Below are 11,195 nucleotides of genomic sequence, written 5' to 3' on the forward strand. Positions count from 1 at the left end.
TGAACCCCCAAGAAACATCAGACCACAAGCATAAAGCGACCTGTCAAGTATAGTCTAGGAAAGATGGTAATTCAAGAGAATCAGGAAAGACTCTGTGGAGTGTGTAAGCAGCAGCTATGTTTTGTGTGTTCAAGGGTTTCAAGGATTGCCAGAAGCCATCTGTCTTCCTACTTCACTTTGCCAACATAGGGTAAAGGGGTTTTGATTGGCGCTGGCATGGAGTAGGAAAAATAAGTCTTTGCTCATCTGATACATAGGAAATAAAAGGTCTAGTTACTAAATAGAGACAGTGCCATGACACATTGGCAGCATTTGATGTTCAAATATCCAAATTATCCATTCAGTGTCATGCTCTCTCTCTTCCCCTACTGGCAGCACCCTAGTAATAGAGGGAAGAACACCACATTAGACTTAACATATGCATCTTCTCCTGAACCTGAAAGTACAGTCATCATATATTACTCACACTGTTAACTCTGTCCAGATCCTGCAGTAACAATGCCACAGATAGATGAGACCCCTTGAAGGGAACACAAACTTCCCATCTGCTCTTCTGGCTACCTTCCCCTAAGGATAGATGAACCAATGCATCTACCAGTGCCTCAGTTCTTACATAGCTTTTAATTACTGAATGGGCATTGACTCAGACAAATTGAGACCTGGGAAAGATCTTATAAAGGTCCCACACTACATCTGGACCATTGCCAATCATCCTGACCTATGTCTTGCCACTCTATTCCTATGACTCTAGAGAAGAGAGTGAGGCTGATGACTTTGCAAGGCTCTGCCTCACATCCAAACACCTTGCAAGTAAAGATGCCACCTTCCTGATGTCATTGGTCCTCTTTGAGGATGAAGAACAAGCAATAACAACAGATATACCACTAAAATATAGACAGGGAAGAATGGAGATAAGAGAACACCACAGCCATGAAGACTCCACAGAGCCTTTCCCCTTTCCTTTCACCCTAATGAGTTGAAAGGGAGAATCTGTACAGGGTTACGGCAGATCATTTTAAGGGAAAATAGCATGTCTGGTGCAAGTATGAGAGCAGGGGTTGAAGAGGAAACCTGTGATAGAGGAAGTGACCTCCTTGAGGAAAGAGAGAATTAAAGTCAAGATTACATAGGTACAAATCGCAACTCAGATACTTATGGTGTGATAATGGGCAAATTACCTAACCATTCTCAATTTTTTCCTCTATAAAATGGGAATAATAATACGAGGAGAATTTAGCATGAAGGGATATTGTGAAGCTCAAAGGAGATAATATATGTAAGTGTTTTGTAAACCTTAAGTGACAACTATTCTCATATTATTATCTGGATAAGATATCAACAGAGTGAATGTCAACGAAGAGGTTCCTGAGTGATGGTAGTGAGGACAGGATATGTAAATTACAAAGAAGAGCCAAAAATATGCCTACTCCTATTCTGCTAGGTCAGTGTGTCAAAGGAGCATGAGAGAAGCTACATCCCACACTGGGAAGGGCAGCTAGGAATGTAGCGACTTTTGGGAAGAGCCAGAGTACAAGAATCTTAAGGAAGGGAAAGAAAGAGATCTAAGGCACAGGAAAGTTTGTTAAAAAAATATAACCAGCATTTCAGAAGACATAACAGAAAAAGAGATCAGAAAAGGATAAGGACTCTAGAGAGATAGGTCTGAGTTGGATGAAAATGAAGGATCATGGAGTGATATCATGGGAAAGGGTTTTTTTTTATGGGCAATTCACAACTGTGGGTCACAAGGATTCAAAAAAAGAAGAAAGAAGAGTGTCACCACCTTCTCTAACCTTTCCCCCTAACTACTATCCCCTACTGTATTTGCCCCAGGTATAGAAATTCCTAGTTATAGACTTATGGTTCTGACATCTGGCATATCTACTGAGGTTCCTTTCAGCTTAATGATTACAGGATCTCATCATTATGTTATAGTGAAACTGTGGGTGTTAAAATAATGAGGTCAATGTCTCTTCTCTCATCTTCAAGAATTTATTAATTTGGAGGAAAAGTGCCAACTGCCTGAAGACAATTCTTGCTTGGTCTTAAACATTTTTATTCCAAATTATTCTTAGAAGACATCCACCTCTTAAAATTATAATATAATTTCACTATTTACTATTTCTTAATAATAGAAATCAGAGGTAAAAGATCTGAAAGACTGTGAGCTCCTAACTACTTGTGAAGAGAAACTTCAAATTAGGACCAACATATATTAAACAGAATAGGAGGGGGAAGCTTATGCATGTGTTTCTGACATTAATGCTCATGTTACTGCTGTCATCTACAATGTCTATCTATATCAGACTTTAGAATGCACATGACAATGCATGTTTCCTCCCAAAGTCCAACATATCACTCATTCTATGGTTAAAATTATTTTGAAAACACTTCCAAATTTCTTTTTTCTTAATTTAATATTTTATTTTCCCCAATTACATGTAAAAACAATTTTAACACTTTTTTTTTCAAATTTTGAGTTCCAAATTCTCTCCCTCTCTCTTTTTTCTTCCCCCACTCATTGAGAAGGCAAGTAATCTGACATAGGTTATACCTGTATAGTCATACAAAACACATTTCCATGTACATCATGCTATGAAAGAAAACAGAAAAAACAAACAAGAAAAATAAAGAAAAAGAATACTTCGATCTGCATTCAGACTATCAGTTCTCAAGAGATGGACAGTACCTTCTATCATAAGTCTTTCAGAATTGTCTTGGATCATTGTATTTCTGAGAATAACTAAATTATTCACAGTTGATCTTTATACAATATTACCATTACTATGTACAATGTTCTCCTGGTTCTGCTCATTTCACTTTGCATCAGTTCATAAAAGTACAGTTTTTCTGAGAGTATCTTGCTCACCATTTTTTATAGCACAATAGTATTCCAGTCATGTACAACAGCTTGTTCAGCCATTTCCCAGTTGATGGACATCTCCTCAACTTTCAATTCTTTGCCATCACTAAAAAAGTTGCTATATTTTTGTACTTACAGGTTTTTCTCCTTTTTGTTTTTTATCTCTTTGGGATACAGACCTAATAGTAGTACTGCCTGGTCAAAGGGCATGCATGGTTTTATAATCTTTTGGACATAGTTCCAAATTGCTCTCCAGAATGGTTGAATCTGTGTATAACTTCACTGGTAGTCCATTAGTGTCTAAATTTTCCCATATCCCCTTCAAGATTTTCTGTCATATTAGTCAATTTGATAGGTATGGAGTAGTAGCTTGGAGTTGCTTTAATTTGCATTTCTCTAATCAATAGCGATTAGAGCATTTTTTTTTTTTACCCCTTATGACTATAGATAGCTTTGTGCAAATAGCCATTTGGCCAGAAATTCTAAGGATCTTCCCCTCCTAGACTGATTTTTTTGTGAAGACAAATTAGGCCATTTTTGCCTCAATTCTTACCTAGCCTTTAATTACTAAATGGGCATTGCTTCATACAAACTGAGACCTGGAAAAGACCTTGTCTTAAAAAGACCAAGGTGTCCCACTGTATTTGGGAGTGTTGCCAGTTGTCTTGATCTGTCTTGCCACTGGACTACTATTTCTCTGGAGGAAAGGGTGAGGCTGATGACTTTGCACAACTCTGCCTCATTTAAATCCAATTCACTTGCAAGTATAGACATCACCCTCCTGATGTCATGGTCCTCTTCAAGAAGAAAAGACAAACAACAATAGCCTGTTCATATCCTCTGACCATTTATCAACTGAGGAATGGCTCTCATTTGTATAAATTTGACTCTGTTTTCTATACTTTTGAGAAATGAAGTCTTTATCAAAGAAGCTTGCTGCAATTTTTTTTTCACAGTAATGATTACTATGTGCTTTCTTCCACCCTAACTTCTCTCTGTTTATCCTTTCTCTTTCCTTTCACCCTGTCCCTTCTCAAAAGTGTTTTGCTTCTGACTTTTATTTTCACCAATTCACCCTCCCTTCTATCAGCCACCTCTCCTTTTCTTTTCCCCGCCCCTACCTTTTCTGTATCATAATATAGATTTTTATACACAGCTGAGTGTGTGTGTTGTTCACTCTTTGAGCCAATTCCTTAAAAATAAAAAAGTCATACAGAACTGGGAACAGAATTTAATGAAATACAATACACAAGCTGTGTAGGAATAGCCATACTTTTAAAATCAAATTTTAAGCTAATTCCAATGAGAGTACAGTTTATGTGCTCCCCTTCCACTTCCCCCGTAGCCCCCTTCACTGTAAAATCTCTTTTACACCTCTTTTATATGAGATATTACCCTATTTTTCCTCTCCCTTTCCTCTTCTCCCATTGCGTTCTTTTTTCCCACCCCTTAATTTTATTTTTTTTAGATAATTATCCCATTATATTCAACTCATACCCATGCTCTTTGTCTGTGTATACTCCTAGCTGCTCTAATAATGAGAAAGTTTTTTAGGGGTTAAAAGTATCATTTTCCTATGTAGGCATGAAAACAATTTAACCTTATTGAATCCCTTATGATTTCTCTGTTCTGTTAACCATTTTAGCTTCTCTTGAGTCTTGTATTTGAAAGTCAAGTTTTCTATTCAGCTCTGGTCTTTTCATCAGGAATGCTTGAAATTCCTCTTTTCTTCAAATTTCCTTCTCGTACCCCCCCAGTTTTGTTGGGTAGGTGATTCTTGGTTTTAATCCTAGTTCTTTTACCCTCCAAAATATCATATTCCAAGTCCTCTGATCTTTTAATGTAGAAATTGCTAAGTCTTGCGTTATCCTCACTGTAATTCCATGATATTTGAATTGTTTCTTTTTGGATGCTTGCAACATTTTCTCCTTGACTTGAGAGCCCTGGAGTTTGGGACAGTTTTCATTTGGGGAGCTCTTTCAGGAGGTAAATGGTAGATTCTTTCAATTTCTATTTTACCCTCTGGTTCTAGAATATCATGGCAATTTTCCTGATGTCTGTGCACTTTTTTTTTTAATCATGGCTTTCAGGTAGTCAGTAGTTCTTAAATTATCTCTTCTGGATCTATTTTCTAAGTGAATTGTTTTTCCAATGAGATATTTCACATCGTCTTCTATTTTTTTCCATTCTTTTTATTTTGTATTATTGTTTCTTGATGTTTTGCAAAGTTATACACTTCCACTTGCCTAATTCTAATTTTTTTTTAAAGCAATCGGGGTTAAGTAACTTGCTCAAGGTTACACAGCCAATTTTTTTGTGTGTGGTTGTTAAGTATCTGAGCCCAGAACCAATTCTAATTTTTAAGGAATTATTTTCTTGAGTGAGCTTTTTGTAGCCCTTTTTTTCCATTTGAAAAATTTTTTTTCAGCTTTTTTAAGGAGTTCTTCTCTTTGGTGATTATTTGCATATTTCTTTCCATTTGGTCAATTCTGCTTTTCAAGGCTAAGATTTTTGTGTCTTTTTTTTACCATTTTACCTCTTCTGTTTTTTAAGGTGTTTTCTTTAGCATTTTTTGTGCCTCCTTTACCAAATTATTGACCTTTTTTTAAATTATTGTCTTGCATCACTCTCATTTATATTCCCAACTTTTCCTCCACCTCTCTTACTTGATTTTGAAAATCATTTTTGAGCTCTTCCATAGCCTATGACCAAGTTATATTTTCCTTTGAGGCTTTGAATGTGGGAGTTTTAACTTTGTCATCTTTTTCTGAGTTTGTATTTTAATTTTCCCTGTCACCATAACTTTCTCTAGTCAGGGATCTTTTTTTCTGCTGTTTGCTGATTTCCCAGACTACTTCCTGATTTTTAACTCTGTGCTAAAGTGGGACCCTGTTTCTAGAGTAGAGGAGACACTGTCCCAACTTCAGGTTTTTTTTGCAGCTGTTTTCAGAGGTAATTCTGAAGACCTGCAAATTTTTAGTTCTTCCAAGCTAGTATGATCTAGGGAGAGGTGTGTTTACTACTCTACTGTTATGTTCTCTAGTCTGTGAGCTACCTCAAGCACTCTTTTCTGTCCTGGAACTATGACCAGGGTCCCTGCTCCCTTGCAGCTGAAAGTTCCGGTGTGCTAGTGATCCTCGTTGCCCTGGGACTAAGACCCAGGACTGTGACCCAGATCCAAGTATAGGCAATGTAACAGAATTCTGCCCTTGGTGCCAGCAAATGGACCCCTATAACCTCCTTCTGGCCAGGTGTATGACCTCCTTACCAAGTGTGGTCTTGAAACTACCACTGTTACCATCGGTTCAGTTGCCCTTAGGCCTATTCCTAGTTTGCTAAGGCAAAGACTCCACTGGGTTGTGCTCCATTCTCACCCTGGCACAGCAGACCTTTTCTACTGACTGTCTAGGTTGTCTTGGACTAGAAAATGGTTTCATTCTATCCTTTTGCGGGTTTTGCTGCTCTAGAATTTGTTTTGAGGCATCATTGAAAGGTGTTTAGGAATTTGGGGGCGAGCTCAGGTGAGTCCCTGCCTTTCTCTGCCCTGTTGGCTTTGCCTCTATACTTCCAAATTTCTAAATCATCTTCAAATGTCCACAGAATCAGATTTAATCACTGGTTATTGCAACTTCTTTAAAGCATGACCACTTGTACAGAATTGATAAATTTATAATTTTGACAAGTTTGGCAAAATTTCTATTATCAGGAAGTAAGGAATGTGTGTGTGTGTGTGTTAGATCTAGTTGGTGTTGTCAGAAGAAGAGTTTCAAAACATGCTCTTGGGCAAAAATCAACTCCCCCCACCCCCAAAAAATAAGGACATAAACTTTGAATCAGTTTTAAGAAGATCTTAGCAGTCTAATAATTGATTAGAATAATGAAATCTGTCTTTCTTAAGGAAGGCTACATATAAAGCTGCTTAAGAATCATTAAACTTTGGTTAGCCATTCAGGTCACTTTTAGCAAAGTGTTTAAAAATAGTCAACATCAGCAACCTTTCCCTTCAACCCACCCAGAGAGAAGGGAGTAAGGGAGGGTCTGGAAGTAGTACTGAAATAAACCAAGCTTCCTCTCCCTCCTCCTGGCTCGGGATGTTAGGAGGTATGAGACAAGGTGTACCCAGTACCAGAAAGGGTCACTAAGAATGTAGTGTCTTGTAGGGGGAGAAACATTTTTCTGAGGACAAGAACATAAGACAAGTGAGGAGGCCTAAGATTAAACAAAGTTTGCTAGGAATAAAAAAGGAATTCCAGAAGGTTCCAGCCCACATAGCAAAATTGCCTAGAGATGTCTTTGACCTACTTCAGCCAAACTCTAAGGGGTCACACTCATATATTTGGGAAAAGCAGAACCTTTCCAATATTGCTTGTTAGTGAAATCAGTCTGAGTCTAACCTCATGGTAAGGTGATCAGAGAATTATAATGACATCATTTATTTCCAGGTCTCTATAAATTATGCCAATCTGGAAAAAGAATAGTGACTGATCATTTTGCCAAGTTATAACAAAAATTCTTCACATTTGAAAAAATATGGAAATGAGTTTGCTCCACATTCTGCCTAGATATCACTAAGGAATATCATTAACCCTTCTCTCTCTTTTTTTCTTGCTTTTTGGAGGGCAGTTGGGGTTAAGTGACTTGCCCAAGGTCACATGGCTAATTTGTGTGTGTGTGTGTGTGTGTGTGTGTGTGTGTGTGTGTGTGCGCATGTGTTTAGTGTCTGAGGCTGGATTTGAACCCACCTAGCTGCCCTGACATTAATCCTTCTCAATAAGATCAGGGGTGTGTAATGTTAATAGGATTTAAGATCTTCCCTACAGCACCTCCCTACCCCCAACCCCTGCCATTAGTAGTTCTTACAGGAAGCCCATTAAGGAAAGTTTGCTTAGGGGAGTCTTGATTATAGTAAGGCTTTCATACCTTTTGCTAATTTCTAATTGGGTACTGAGTCAGGAGGGTTGTGATGCCTTCTGACTCTGAGAAGTATATATATACTCTGAGTTGGAATTTTACTTTGGGTGCTCACTTACGAGAAAGATCTTGTGATTCCCTGGTCAAGATTCCGAGTTCAGTGCTCCCCAACTGCTCAGATGTAAAGGCTTTCTCAATCCAGGGATATATGTAAAGTGTACAGCAATATTGCTTTGATTTAGGCACTCAGAGCCCTCTCTGTTGGTCTTTATTTCTCTGCTTGTATTATCTCTGTTTGCATTTCCTCTGAAGTTCAGGGTGCTGATTTTTTCCACTAAACTAGTGAATGTAATTTAAAAAAAGATTGTTGACCCTTTGAACAACTATCTTCCCTTGTAAAGGAGATCTAAGAACCTATGCTAGTAGCCATTTGGGTATGCCAGTGTGGTTGCTACTATAGGGTGAAGCAAGGACACCCATTATCAAGACTATTATTCAATATTATACTAGAAATGTTAGCTTTATCAATAAGAGCAAAAAGAAATCGAAGGAATTAGAGTTGTCAATGAGGAACCAAGACTATCATTCTTTGCAGATGGTATGGTGGTATACCTAGAGAATCAACTTAAAAAACCACTTAATTAAAAACTCTAGCACAGTTGCAGGATATAAAATAGACCAACAAAAATAATCAGTATCGCTATATTTTGCCAACAAGGTCCAGCAGCAAGAGATAGAAACAGAAATCCCTTTCAAAATAACTATAGACAATATAAAATACTTAGGAGTCTACCTGCCAAAATAAACCCAGAAACTATATGAACACAATTACAAATAAGTAATTTTCACAAAATAAAGTCAGATATAAACAACTGGAAAAATATCAGTTCCTCATGGGTAATCCTAGACAATATAAAAAGATGCTACCTAAATTAATGTACTTATTCAGTGCCATACCAATCAAACTACCAAAAAATTATTTTATATAGCTAAAACAAATCTTAACAAAATTTATTTGGAAGAACAAAAGGTCAAGATTATCAAAGGAATTAATGAAAAAAAATGTGAAGGAAGCTGACCTAATCATAACAGATCTCAAACTGTATTATAAAGTAGTAATCATAAAAACTATCTGGTACAGGTTAAGAAGTAGAGTTGTGGATCAGGGGAAGAGATTAGGTACACAAGACTCAGTAGTGAATGACCATAGTAATCTAGTGTTTGATTAATCCAAAGACCCCAGTTTTGGGAACAAAAAGTCACTATTTGACAAAAATTGCTGGGAAAACTTGAAAACAGTATGGCAAAAACTGGGTGTAAACCAACATCTTATGCTGCACACCAAGATAAGGCCAAAATGGGTACATAATTTAGAAGTAAAGGGTGACATCCTTTATTAGTAAATTAGGAGAGTAAGGAATAGTTTACTTGTCAGATCTATGGAGAAAGGGAGAATTTATTACCAAACAAGAGATAGAGAGCATTACAAGATTTAAAATGGACAATTTTGGTTATAGTAAATTAAAAAGATTTTGCACAAACAAAACCAATGCAGCCAAGATTAGAAGAAAGGTAGGAAACACTTTTTTTTGTAGCACGTGTCTCTGATAACAGCCTTATTTCTCAAATATATAGAGAACTGAGTTAAATTTATAAGAACACAAGTCATTCCCCAAATGATAAATAGTCAAAGGATATGTACAAGTAGCTTTCAGATGAAGAAATTAAAGCTCTTTATAGCCATATGAAAAAATGCTCTAAATCACTGTTGATAAGAGAAATGCACCTTAAAACAACTCTGAAGTATCACCTCACACCTACCAGATTGACTAATATGACTGAAAAGAAAACAATAAATGTTGGAGGGGATGTGGAAAAACTGGGTCACCAATGCATCATTAGTGGTGTTGTGAACTAATCCAACCATTTGGAGAACAATTTGGAACTATGCCCAAAGGGCTACCAAACTTAGAGCATACCCTTTAATTCAATAATAGAACTCATAGGTCTATATCCCAAAGAGATTCTTAAAAAGCGGGGTGGGAGGACCTATTTGCCCAAAAATATCTATGGTAACTCTTTTTGTGGTATCCAAGAATTGGAAATTGAGGGGATGCCATTCAATTGAGGAATGACTGAACAAGTTATGCTATATGATTGTTTTTTGTTTTGCTTTTTGGAGGGCAATTGGGGTTAAGTGATTTGCCCAAAGTCACATGGCCAGTAACTGTGTCAAGTGTCTGAGGCTGGATTTGAATTCAGGTCCTCCTGACTCCAGGGCCGGTGCTCTATTCACGGCGTCACCTAGCCACCCCTATGCTACATGATTGTAATGGAATATTACTATGTTATAAGAAATGATGAGCAGGTGGATTTCAGCAAAACCTGGAAAGACTTATATGAACTTATGTAACATAAATTGAGTAGAACCAGGAGAACATTATACACACTAACAGCAATATTGTACAATGATCTGTGAATGATTTAGTTATTCCCAATAATATAATGATCCAAGACATTTCTAAAAGACTAATTATGAAAAATGGCATACACCTCCAGAGAAAGAACTGATGGAGTCTGAATGCAGATAGAAGCACACTATTTTACAATTTCTGTATGTGTTTTGTGTTTTTTCCCCCCTTTGGGTCTATGTCTTATTTCACAATGCCACTAATATGGTAATGTGTTTTGCTTGATTGAATGTGTATAACCTATATCAAATTGCTGACTGTCTCAGGGAGGGGAGAAGTGAGGGTGGGAGAGAAAATTTGGAACTCAAAAACCTTTAAATATGAATTTTAAAAATTGTCTTTATAGGGGCAGCTAGGTGGCACAGTGAGTAAGAGTGCTGGCTCCGGAGTCAGGAGGACCCGGGATCGGTTCCGGCCTCAGATACTTAGCACCCACAAAAAAAAAAAAACCTGTCCATGTAACCTTGGGCAAGTTACTTAATTCCAATTGCTTTAAAAAAAATTGTCTTTACATGTAACTGGAAAAAACAAAATATTATTAAAAAAGAAAAAGGCATTAAATGTTAAATTAGATATACATGAAAAATTAGCTGTTATCAAACTATTTTGTTTTCATTATTTTCTTGTCATATAACCATTGCTATTATATGTGTGTGTGTGTGTGTGTTTTGTCATCATTAAAGATAAAAAAAGTCTTATGGTTTTAAGATTCCTAGAGACCCTAGAAGGTGATAGACACTAGACGTAGACTGAGACATTCATTTTTATAACAGTCAGTATGGGAATTTGTTTTTATTGACAATGTATTTTTGTTACAAAGACTTTGTTTTCCTTTTTTTTTTTCTTTCTACCATAGGAGTAGGGGGAATTGAAGAGTAAGGGGAATAGAGATAGAGTGGGAGGGAGGGAGGGAGAGAGAGAGAGAGAGAGAGAGAGAGAGAGAGAGAGAG

The sequence above is a fragment of the Petaurus breviceps genome, unplaced genomic scaffold (genome assembly GCF_028583685.1).
Source record: "Petaurus breviceps papuanus isolate PSGF00001 unplaced genomic scaffold, PetGlider_PUasm1.0 90639, whole genome shotgun sequence".
NCBI classification, from domain to species: Eukaryota; Metazoa; Chordata; class Mammalia; order Diprotodontia; family Petauridae; genus Petaurus; species Petaurus breviceps.